Source organism: Schistocerca piceifrons, unplaced genomic scaffold (assembly GCF_021461385.2).
Source record: "Schistocerca piceifrons isolate TAMUIC-IGC-003096 unplaced genomic scaffold, iqSchPice1.1 HiC_scaffold_2246, whole genome shotgun sequence".
NCBI lineage: Eukaryota > Metazoa > Arthropoda > Insecta > Orthoptera > Acrididae > Schistocerca > Schistocerca piceifrons.
Genome location: NW_025728169.1, coordinates 1,214,482 through 1,227,382, shown reverse-complemented (window position 1 = coordinate 1,227,382; position 12,901 = coordinate 1,214,482).

The window sequence follows — 12,901 nt, the reverse complement described above, 5'->3', positions numbered from 1 at the left end:
GAGTCAGTTCTCTTGTACTTAAGTCGGCATTGTGCCTTTTGTACTTATTCCGATGCAATATCTGTGTTTCATCGTCAATAAGAAGGTCAGAGGGATGCAGTAAACCTGAAGTGAAGTATCGGAATCTATAACTAGTGTCACAGGAATGGTTCAAAAGCATAGTCAGTAAGAAGAGTCAGTTTTCTAATAATTATGTCGGCATTGTGCCTTTTGTATTTATTTCCGATGCAATTTCTGTGTTTCATCGCCAATAAGAAGGTCAGAGAGATACAGTAACCCTGAAGTGATGCATCAGAATCTATAACTAGTGTCCACAGGAATGGTTCAAATCATAGACAGTAACAAGAGTCAGTTTTCTTGTACTTAACCCGGCATTGTGCCTTGTGTATTTAATTCCGATGCAATTTCTGTGTATCGTTGTCAATACCAAGGGATGCAGTAAACCTAAAGTGAAGCATCGGAATCTAAAACCGGTCTCACATGAAAGGATCAAAACATAGACAGTAAGAAAAGCCAGTCTTCTTGTACTTGAGTCGGCATTGCGCTTTTGTTTCTAATTCCGATGCAATTTCTGTGTTTCATCGTCAATAAGACGGTCATTGGGATACAGCTACCCTGAAGTGAAGCATCAGAAACTATAACTAGTGTCACAGCAATGGTTCAAAACATAGACAGTAAGAAGAGTCAGTTTTCTTGTACTTAAGCCGGCATTGTGCTTTTGTATTTAATTCCGATGCAATATCTGTGTTTCATCGTCAATAAGAAGGTCAGAGGGTTACAGTAAACGTGAAGTGAAGCATCGGACTCTATACCTAGTGTCACAGGAATGGTTCAAAACATAGACAGTAAGAAGAGTCAGTCTTCGTGTACTTAAGTCGGCATTGTACCTTTTGTATTTAATTCCGATGCAATTTCTGTGTTTCATCGTCAATACGAAGGTCAGAGGGTTACAGTAAACGTGAACTGAAGGATCGGAATCTATAACTAGTGTCACAGCAATGGTTCAAAACATGGACAGTATGAAGAGTCAGTTTACTAGTACTTATGTCGGCATTGTGCCTTTTGTATTTAATTCCGATGCAATTTGTGTGTTTCATCGTCAATAAGAGGGTCACAGGGATACAGTAAACCTGAAGTGAAGCATCGGAATCTATAACTAGTGTCACAGGAATGGTTCAAACATAAACAGTAAGAAGCGTCAGTTTTCGTGTACTTAAGTCGGCATTGTGCCTTTGTATTTAATTCCGATGCAATATCTGTGTTTCATCGTCAATAAGAAGGTCTGAGGGTTACAGTAAACGTGAAGTGAAGCATCGGAATCTATAACTAGTGTCACAGGAGTGGTTCAAAGCATAGACAGTGAGAAGAGTCAGTTTTCTTATGATTCAGTCGGCATTGTGCCTTTTGTATTTAATACCAATGCAATTTCTGTATTTCATCGTCAATAAGAAGGTCAGAGGGATACAGTAATCCTGAAGTGATGCATCGGAATCTGCAACTAGTGTCACAGGAATGGTTCAAATCATAGACTGTAACAAGAGTCAGTTTTCTTCTACATAACCCGGCATTGTGCCTTTCGTATTTAATTCTGTTGCAATTTCTGTGTTTCGTCGTCAATAAGAAGGTCCAAGGGATACAGTAAACCTGAAGTGAAGCATCGGAATCTAAAACCGGTCTCACAGGAAGGGATCAAAACATAGACAGTAGGAAGAGTCAGTTTTCTTGTACTTAAGTCGGCATTGTGCCTTTTGTATTTAATTCCGATGCAATTTCTGTGTTTCATAGTCAATAAGAAGGTCACAGCGATACAGTAATCTGAAGTGAAGCATCGGAATCTATAACTAGTGTCACAGGAATGGTTCAAACATAAACAGTAAGAAGCGTCAGTTTTCTTCTACTTAAGTCGGCATTGTGCCTTTTGTATTTAATTCCGATGCAATATCTGTGTTTCATCATCAATAAGAAGGTCAGAGGGATACAGTAAACCTAAAGTGAAACATCGGAATCTATAACTAATGTCACAGGAATGGTTCAAACATAGACAGTAAGAAGAGCCAGTTTACTTGTACTTAAGTTGGCATTGTGAGTTTTGTATTTCATTCCGATGCAATATCTGTGTTTCATCATCAATAAGAAGGTCAGAGGGATACAGTAAACCTGAAGTGAAGCATCGGGATCTGTAACTAGTGTCACAGGAATGGTTCAAAACATAGACAGTAAGAAGAGTCAATTTTCTTGTACTTAAGTCGGCATTGCGCCTTTTGTATTTAATTCGGATGCAATTTCTGTGTTTCGTCGTCATTAAGAGGGTCACAGGGTTACAGTAAACCTGAAGTGAGCCATCGGAATTTATAACTAGTGTCACAGGAATGGTTGAAAACATAGACAGTAAGAAGAGTCAGTTTACTTGTACTTAAGTCGGCATTGTGCCTTTTGTATTTAATTCCGATGCAATTTCTGTGTTTCATCGTCAATAAGAAGGTCTGAGGGATACAGTAAACCTGAAGTAAAGCATCGGAATCTATAACTAGTGTCACAGGAATGTTTCAAAACATAGGCAGTAAGAAGAGTCAATTTTCTTGTACTTAAGTCGGCATTGCGCATTTTGTATTTAATTCCGATGCAATTTCTATGTTTCGTCGTCAATAAGAATGTCCAAGGGATACAGTAAACCTGTAGTGAAGCATCGGAATCTAAAACCGGTCTCACAGGAAAGGTTCAAAACATTGACAGTAAGAAGAGAGAATCTTCTTGTACTTGAGTCGGCATTGTGCCTTTTGATTTTTATTCCGATGCAATTTTGTGTTTCATCGTCAATAAGACGGTCAGAGGGATACAGCAAACCTGAAGTGAAGCATCGGAATCTATAACTAGTGTCACAGAATGGTTCAAATCATATACAGTAAAAAGAGCCAGTTTTCTAGTACTTAACCGGCATTGTGCCTTTTGTAGTTAATTCCGATGCAATTTCTGTGTTCCGTCGTCAATAAGAAGGTCCAAGGGATACAGTAAACCTGAAATGAAGCATCGGAATCTAAAACCGGTCTCACAGGAAAGGATGAAAATATAGACAGTAAGAAGAGTCAGTCTTCTTGTACTTAAGTCGGCATCGTGCCTTTTGTTTGCATTCCGATGGAATTTCTGTGTTAGATCGTCAATAAGAAGGTCAGAGGGATACAGTAAACCCGAAGTGAAGCATCGGAATCTATAACTAGCGTCACACGAATAGTTCGAAACATAGACAGTAAGAACAGTCAGTTTTCTTGTACTTAAGTCGGCATTGTGCCTTTTGTATTTAATTCCGATGCAATTTCTGTGTTTCATAGTCAATAAGAAGTTCACAGGGACACAGTAAACCTGAAGTGAAGCATCGGAATCTATAACTTGTGTCACAGGAATGGTTCAAAACATAGACGGTAAGAAGAATCAGTTTCCTTGTACTTAAGTCGGCATTGTAATTTTTGTATTTAATTCCGATGCAATTTCTGTGTTTGATCGTCAATAAGAAGGTCAGAGGGATATAGTTAACTAAAGTGAAGCATCGGAATCTATAACTAGTGTCACAGGAATGGTTCAAAACATAGACAGTAAGAAAGGGTGAGTTTTCTTGTACTTAAGTGGGCATTGTGCCTTTTGTATTTAATTCCGATGCAATTTCTGTGTTTCATCGTCAATATGAAGGTCAGAGGGATACAGTAAACCTGAAGTGAAGCATCGGAATCTATAACTAATGTCACAGGAATAGTTCAAATCATAGACAGTAATAAGAGTCAGTTTACTTGTACTTAATTCGGCATTGTGCCTATTGTTTTTAATCCCGATGCATTTTCTGTGTTTCATCGTCAATAAGAAGGTCAGAGGGATACAGTAAACCTGAAGTGAAGCATCGGAATCTATAACTAGAGTCACAGGAATGGTTCAAAGCATAGGCAGTAAGAAGAGTCAGTTTTCTAATAACTAAGTCTGCATTGTGCCTTTTGTATTTAATTCCGATGCAATTTCTGTGTTTCATCGTCAATAAGATGGTCAGAGGGATACAGTAAACCCGAAGTGAAGCATCGGAAACTATAACTAGTGTCACAGGAATGGTTCAAAACGTAGACAGTAAGAAGATTCAGTCATCTTGTACTTAAGTCGGCATTGTGCCCTTTGTTTGTATTCTGATGCAATTTCTGTATTTCATCGTCAATACGATGGTCAGAGGGATACAGTAAACCCGAAGTGAAGCATCGGAATCTATAACCTAGTGTCACAGGAATGGTTCAAAACATAGACAGTAAGAAGAGTCAGTTTCCTTGTACTTAAGTCGGCATTGTGCCTTTTGTATTTAATTCCGATGCAATTTCTGTGTTTCATCGTTAATAAGATGGTCAGTGGGATACAGTAAACCTGAAGTGAAGCATCGGAATCTATAACTAGTTTCACAGAAATAGTTCAAATCATAGACAGTAAGAAGAGTCAGTTTACTTGTACTTTTTCGGCATTGTGCATTTTGCCTTTAATTCCGATGCATTTTCTGTGTTTCATCGACAACAAGAAGTTCAGAGGGATACAGTAAACCTGTAGTGAAGCTTCGGAATCTATAACTAGTGTCACAGGAATGGTCCAAAAACATAGATAGTAAGAAGAGTCAGTTTACTTGTACTTAAGTTGGCATTGTGCGTTTTGTAGTTCATACCGATGCAATTTCAGTGTTTCATCGTCAATAAGAGGGTCAGAGGGATACAGTAAACCTGAAGTGAAGCATCGGAATCTATAACTAGTGTCACAGGAATGTTCAAACAAAGACAGTAAGAGGAGTCCATTTTCTTGTACTTAAGTCGGCATTGCGCCTTTTGTGTTTAATTCCGATATAATTTCTGTGTTTCATCGTCAATAAGAAGGTCGCAGGGATACAGTAAACCTGAAGTGAAGCATCGGAATCTATAACTAGTGTCACAGGAATTGTTCAAAGCTCAGACAGTAAGAAGAGTCAGTTTTCTTATAATTAAGTCGGCATTCTGCCTTTTGTATTTAATTCCGATGCAATATCTGTGTTTCATCGTCAATAAGAAGGTCAGAGGGATACAGTAAACCTGAAGTGAAGCATCGAAATCTGTAACTAGTGTCACAGGACTGGTTCAAAACATGGACAGTAAGAAGATTCAATTTTCTTGTACTTAAGTCGGCATTGCGCCTTTTGTATTTAATTCGGATGCAATTTCTGTGATTCATCGTCAATAAGAAGGTAAGAGGGTTACAGTAACCTGAAGTGAAGCATCGGAATCCATAACTAGTGTCACAGGAGTGGTTCAAATCATAGACAGTAAGAAGAGTCAGTTTACTTGTACTTAATTCGGCATTGTGCCTTTTGTTTTTAATCCCGTTGCATTTTCTGTGTTTCATCGTCAATAAGAAGGTCAGAGGGATACAGTAAACCTGAAGTTAAGCATCGGAATCCGTAACTAGTGTCACAGGACTGGTTCAAAACGTGGACAGTAAGAAGATTCAATTTTCTTGTACTTAAGTCGGCATTGCGCCTTTTTTATTTAATTCGGATGCTATTTCTGTGTTTCATCGTCAATAAGAAGGTCAGACTGTTACAGTAAACCTGAAGTCAAGCATCGGAATCTATAACTAGTGTCACAGGAATGGTTCAAAACATAGACAGTAAGAAGACTCAGTTTACTTGTACTCAAGTCGCCATTCTGCCTTTTGTATTTAAATCCCATGCAATTTCTGTGTTTCATCGTCAATAAGAAGTTCAGAGGCATACAGTAAACCTGAAGTGAAGCATCGGTATCTATAACTAGTGTCACAGGAATGGTCCAAAACATAGATAGTAAGAAGAGTCAGTATACTTGTACTTAAGTTGGTATTGTGCGTTTTGTATTTCATTCCGATTAAATTTCTGTGTTTCATTCTCAATACGAGGGTCAGAGGGATACAGTAAACTTGAAGTGAAGCATCGGAATCTATAACTAGTGTCACAGGAATGGTTCAAAGCAAAGATAGTAAGAAGAGTCCATTTTCTAGTACTTAAGTCGGCATTGTGCCTTTTGTACTTATTTTCGATGCAATTTCTGTGTTTCATCGTCAATAAGAAGGTCAGAGGGATACAGTAACCCTAAAGTGATGCATCGGAATCCATAACTAGTGTCACAGGAGTGGTTCAAAACATAAACGATAAGAATCGTCAGTTTTCTTGTACTTAAGTCGGCATTGTGCCTTTTGTACTTATTCCGATGCAATATCTGTGTTTCATCGTCAATAAGAAGGTCAGAGGGATGCAGTAAACCTGAAGTGAAGCATTCGAAACTATAACTAGTGTCACAGGAATGTTTCGAAACATAGACAATAGGAAGAGTCAGTTTTCTTGTACTTAAGCCGGCATTGTTCTTGTACTTAAGCCGGCATTGTGCCTTTTGTACTTATTCCGATGCAATATCTGTGTTTCATCGTCAATAATAAGGTCAGAGGGATGCAGTAAACCTGAAGTGAAGTATCGGAATCTATAACTAGTGTCACAGGAATGGTTCAAAGCATAGTCAGTAAGAAATGTCAGTTTTCTAATAATTATGTCGGCATTGTGCGTTTTGTATTTATTTCCGATGCAATTTCTGTGTTTCATCGCCAATAAGAAGGTCAGAGAGATACAGTAACCCTGAAATTTTGCATCGGAATCTATAACTAGTGTCACAGGAATGGTTCAAATCATAGACAGTAAGAAGAGTCAGTTTTCTTTTACTTAACCCGGCATTGCGCCTTCTGTATTTAATTCCGATGCAATTTCTGTGTATCGTCGTCAATAAGAAGGTCCAAGGGATACAGTAAACCTGAAGTGAAGCATCGGAATCTATACCTAGTGTCACAAGAATGGTTCAAAACATAGACAGTAAAAAGAGTCAGTCTTAGTGTACTTAAGTCGGCATTGTGCTTTTGTATTTAATTCCGGTGCAATTTCTGTGTTTCATCGTCGATACGGAGGTCAGAGGGTTACAGTAAACGTGAAGTGAAGGGTCGGAATCTATAACTAGTGTCACAGCAATGGTTCAAAACATGGACAGTAAGAAGAGTCAGTTTACTAGTACTTATGTCGGCATTGTGCCTTTTGTATTCAATTCCGATGCAATTTCTGTGTTTCATCGTCAATAAGAAGGTCAGAGGGATACAGTAAACCTGAAGTGAAGCATCGGAATCTATAACTAGTTTCACAGAAATAGTTCAAAACATAGACAGTAAGAAGAGTCAGTTTACTTGTACTTTTTCGGCATTGTGCATTTTGCCTTTAATTCCGATGCATTTTCTGTGTTTCATAGACAATAAGAAGTTCAGAGGGATACAGTAAACCTGTAGTGAAGCTTCGGAATCTATAACTAGTGTCACAGGAATGGTCCAAAACATAGATAGTAAGAAGAGTCAGTTTACTTGTACTTAAGTTGGCATTGTGCGTTTTGTATTTCATACCGATGCAATTTCTGTGTTTCCTCGTCAATAAGAGGGTCAGAGGGATACAGTAAACCTGAAGTGAAGCATCGGAATCTATATCTAGTGTCACAGGAATGGTTCAAAACAAAGACAGTTAGAGGAGTCCATTTTCTTGTACTTAAGTCGGCATTGCGCCTTTTGTGTTTAATTCCGATATAATTTCTGTGTTTCATCGTCAATAAGAGGGTCAGAGGGATACAGTAAACCTGAAGTGAAGCATCGGAATCTATAACTAGTGTCACAGGAATTGTTCAAAGCTCAGACAGTAAGAAGAGTCAGTTTTCTTATAATTAAGTCGGCATTCTGCCTTTTGTATTTAATTCCGATGCAATATCTGTGTTTCATCGTCAATAAGAAGGTCAGAGGGATACAGTAAACCTGAAGTGAAGCATCGGAATCTGTAACTAGTGTCACAGGACTGGTTCAAAACATGGACAGTAAGAAGATTCAATTTTCTTGTACTTAAGTCGGCATTGCGCCTTTTTTATTTAATTCGGATGCAATTTCTGTGTTTCATCGTCAATAAGAAGGTCAGAGGGTTACAGTAAACCTGAAGTCAAGCATCGGAATCTATAACTAGTGTCACAGGAATGGTTCAAAACATAGACAGTAAGAAGACTCAGTTTACTTGTACTTAAGTCGCCATTCTGCCTTTTGTATTTAAATCCCATGCAGTTTCTGTGTTTCATCGTCAATAAGAAGTTCAGAGGCATACAGTAAACCTGAAGTGAAGCATCGGTATCTATAACTAGTGTCACAGGAATGGTCCAAAACATAGATAGTAAGAAGAGTCAGTATACCTGTACTTAAGTTGGTATTGTGCGTTTTGTATTTCATTCCGATGCAATTTCTGTGTTTCATCGTCAATAAGAGGGTCAGAGGGATACAGTAAACTTCAAGTGAAGCATCGGAATCTATAACTAGTGTCACAGGAATGGTTCAAAACAAAGATAGTAAGAAGAGTCCATTTTCTAGTATTTAAGTCGGCACTGTGCCTTTTGTACTTATTTCCGATGCAATTTCTGTGTCTCATCGTCAATAAGAGGGGCAGAGGGATACAGTAACCCTGAAGTGATGCATCGGAATCTATAACTAGTGTCACAGGAATTGTTCAAAACATAGACAGTAAGAAGAGTCAGTTTTCTTGTACTTCAGTCGGCATTGTGCCTTTTGTATTTATTTCCGATGCAATTTCTGTGTTTCATCGTCAATAAGAATGTCAGAGGGATACAGTAACCTGAAGTGAAGCATCGGAATCCATAACTAGTGTCACAGGAGTGGTTCAAAACATAAACGGTAAGAATCGTCAGTTTTCTTGTACTTAAGTCGGCATTGTGCCTTTGTATTTAATTCCGACGCAATTTCTGTGTTTCATCGTCAATTAGAAGATCAGAGGGATACAGTAAACCTGAAGTGAAGCATCGGAATCTATAACTAGGGTCAAAGGGGTGGTTCAAAACATAAACAGTAAGAAGCGTCAGTTTTCTGGTACTTAAGTCGGCATTGTGCCTTTTGTACTTATTCCGATGCAATATCTGTGTTTCATCGTCAATAAGAAGGTCAGAGGGATGCAGTAAAACTGAAGTGAAGCATTCGAATCTACAACTAGTGTCACAGGAATGTTTCGAAACATAGGCAATAGGAAGAGTCAGTTTTCTTGTACTTAAGTCGGCATTGTGCCTTTTGTACTTATTCCGATGCAATATCTGTGTTTCATCGTCAATAAGAAGGTCAGAGGGATGCAGTAAACCTGAAGTGAAGTATCGGAATCTATAACTAGTGTCACAGGAATGGTTCAAAGCATAGTCAGTAAGAAATGTCAGTTTTCTAATAATTATGTCGGCATTGTGCTTTTTGTATTTATTTCCGATGCAATTTCTGTGTTTCATCGCCAATAAGAAGGTCAGAGAGATACGGTAACCCTGAAGTGATGCATCGGAATCTATAACTAGTGTCACAGGAATGGTTCAAATCATAGACAGTAAGAAGAGTCAGTTTTCTTGTACTTAACCCGGCATTGCGCCTTCTGTATTTAATTCCGATGCAATTTCTGTGTATCGTCGTCAATAAGAAGGTCCAAGGGATACAGTAAACCTGAAGTGAAGCATCGGAATCTATACCTAGTGTCACAATAATGTTTCAAAACATAGACAGTAAGAAGAGTCAGTCTTCGTGTACTTAAGTCGGCATTGTGCTTTTGTATTTAATTCCGGTGCAATTTCTGTGTTTCATCGTCAATACGAAGGTCAGAGGGATACAGTAAACCTGAAGTGAAACATCGGAAACTAAATCCGGTCTCACAGGAAAGGATCAAAACATAGACAGTGAGAAGAGCCAGTCTTCTTGTACTTGAGACGTCATTGTGCCTTTTGTTTTTAATTCCGATGCTATTTCTGTGTTTCGTCGTCAATAAGAAGGTAAAAGGGATACAGTAAACCTGAAGTGAAGCATCGGAAACTAAATCCGGTCTCACAGGAAAGGATCAAAACATAGACAGTGAGAAGAGCCAGTCTTCTTGTACTTGAGACGTCATTGTGCCTTTTGTATTTATTCCGATGCAATTTCTGTGTTTCATCGTCAATAAGAAGGTCAGAGCGATACAGTAAACCTGAAGTGAAGCATCGGAATCTATAACTAGTGTCACAGGAATGGTTCAAAGCATTGTCAGTTAGAAGAGTCAGTTTTCTTATAAGTCAGACGGCATTGTGGCTTTTGTATTTAATTCCAATGCAATTTCTGTGTTTCTTCGTCAATAAGAAGGTCAGAGGGATACAGTAACCCTGAAGTGATGCATCGGAATCTGTAACTAGTGTCACTGGAATGGTTCAAATCATAGACTGTAAGAAGTGTCAGTTTTCTTCTACTTAACCCGGCATTGTGCCATTTGTATTTGATTCCGATGCAATTTCTGAGTTTCGTCGTCAATAAGAAGGTATAAGGGATACAGTAAACCTGAAGTGAAGCATCGGAAACTAAATCCGGTCTCACAGGAAAGGATCAAAACATAGACAGTGAAAAGAGCCAGTCTTCTTGTACTTGAGACGTCATTGTGCCTTTTGTTTTTAATTCCGATGCTATTTCTGTGATTCATTGTCAATAAGGCGGTCATTGGGATACACCAAACCTGAAATGAAGCATCGGAAACTATAACTAGTGTCACAGGAATGGTTCAAAACATAGACAGTAGGAAGTGTCAGTCTACTTGTACTTAAGTCGGCATTGTGCCTTTTGTTTGTATTCCGATTCAATTTCTGTGTTTGATCGTCAATAAGAAGGTCAGAGGGATACAGTAAACCTGAAGTGAAGCATCGGAATCAATAACTAGTGTCACAGGAATGGTTCGAAACATAGACAGTAAGAAGAGTCAGTTTTTTTTGTACTTAAGTCGCCATTGTGCCTTTTGTTTTTAATTCCGAAGCAATTTGTGTGTTTCATCGTCAATAAGAAGGTCACAGGGATGCAGTAAACCTGAAGTGAAGCATCGGAATCTATAACTAGTGTCACAGGAATGGTTCAAAACATAAACAGTAAAGAGCGTCAGTTTTCTGGTACTTATGTCGGCATTGTGCCTTCTGTACTTATTCCGATGCAATATCTGTGTTTCATCGTCAATAAGAAGGTCAGAGGGATGCAGTAAACCTGAAGTGAAGCATTCGAATCTATAACTAGTGTCACAGGAATGTTTCGAAACATAGACAATAGGAAGAGTCAGTTTTCTTGTACTTAAGTCGGCATTGTGCCTTTTGTACTTATTCCGATGCAATATCTGTGTTTCATCGTCAATAAGAAGGTCAGAGGGATGCAGTAAACCTGAAGTGAAGTATCGGAATCTATAACTAGTGTCACAGGAATGGTTCAAAGCATAGTCAGTAAGAAATGTCAGTTTTCTAATAATTATGTCGGCATTGTGCTTTTTGTATTTATTTCCGATGCAATTTCTGTGTTTCATCGCCAATAAGAAGGTCAGAGAGATACAGTAACCCTGAAGTGATGCATCGGAATCTATAACTAGTGTCACAGGAATGGTTCAAATCATAGACAGTAAGAAGAGTCAGTTTTCTTGTACTTAACCCGGCATTGCGCCTTCTGTATTTAATTCCGATGCAATTTCTGTGTATCGTCGTCAATAAGAAGGTCCAAGGGATACAGTAAACCTGAAGTGAAGCATCGGAATCTATACCTAGTGTCACAGGAATAGTTCAAAACATAGACAGTAAGAAGAATCAGTCTTCGTGTACTTAAGTCGGCATTGTGCTTTTGTATTTAATTCCGGTGCAATTTCAGTGTTTCATCGTCAATACGAAGGTCAGAGGGTTACAGTAAACGTGAAGTGAAGGGTCGGAATCTATAACTAGTGTCACAGCAATGGTTCAATGTATGGACAGTAAGAAGAGTCAGTTTACTAGTACTTATGTCGGCATTCTGCCTTTTTGTATTCAATTCCGATGCAATTTCTGTGTTTCATCGTCAATAAGAAGGTCAGAGCGATACAGTAAACCTGAAGTGAAGCATCGGAATCTATAACTAGTGTCACAGGAATGGTTCAAAGCATAGTCAGTTAGAAGAGTCAGTTTTCTTATAATTCAGACGGCATTGTGACTTTTGTATTTAATTCCAATGCAATTTCTGTGTTTCATCGTCAATAAGAAGGTCAGAGGGATACAGTAACCCTGAAGTGATGCATCGGAATCTGTAACTAGTGTCACTGGAATGGTTCAAATCATAGACTGTAAGAAGTGTCAGTTTTCTTCTACTTAACCCGGCATTGTGCCATTTGTATTTAATTCCGATGCAATTTCTGAGTTTCGTCGTCAATAAGAAGGTATAAGGGATACAGTAAACCTGAAGTGAAGCATCGCAAACTAAATCCGGTCTCACAGGAAAGGATCAAAACATAGACAGTGAGAAGAGCCAGTCTTCTTGTACTTGAGTCGGCATTGTGCCTTTTGAATTTAATTCCGATGCAATTTCTGTGTTTCGTCGTCAATAAAAAGGTCCAAGGGATACAGTAAATCTGAAGTGAAGCATCAGAATCCAAAACCGCTCTCACAGGAAAGGTTCAAAACATAGAAAGTAAGAAGAACCAGACTTCTTGTACTTGAGTCGGCTATGTGCCTTTTCTATTTAATTCCGATGCAATTTCTGTGTTTCATCGTCAATAAGAATGTCAGAGAGATACAGTAAACCTGAAGTGAAGCATACGAATCTAAAACCGGTCTCACAGGAAAGGTTCAAAGCATAGACAGTAAGAAGAGCTAGTCTTCTTGTACTTGTGTCGGCATTGTGCCATTTGAATGTAATTCCGATGCAATTTCTGTGTTTCGTCGGCAATAAGCAGGTCAGAGGGATACAGTAGGCCTGAAGTGAAGCATCGGAATCCATAACTAGTGTCACAGGAATGGTTCAAAACATAGACAGTAAGAAGAGTCAGCCT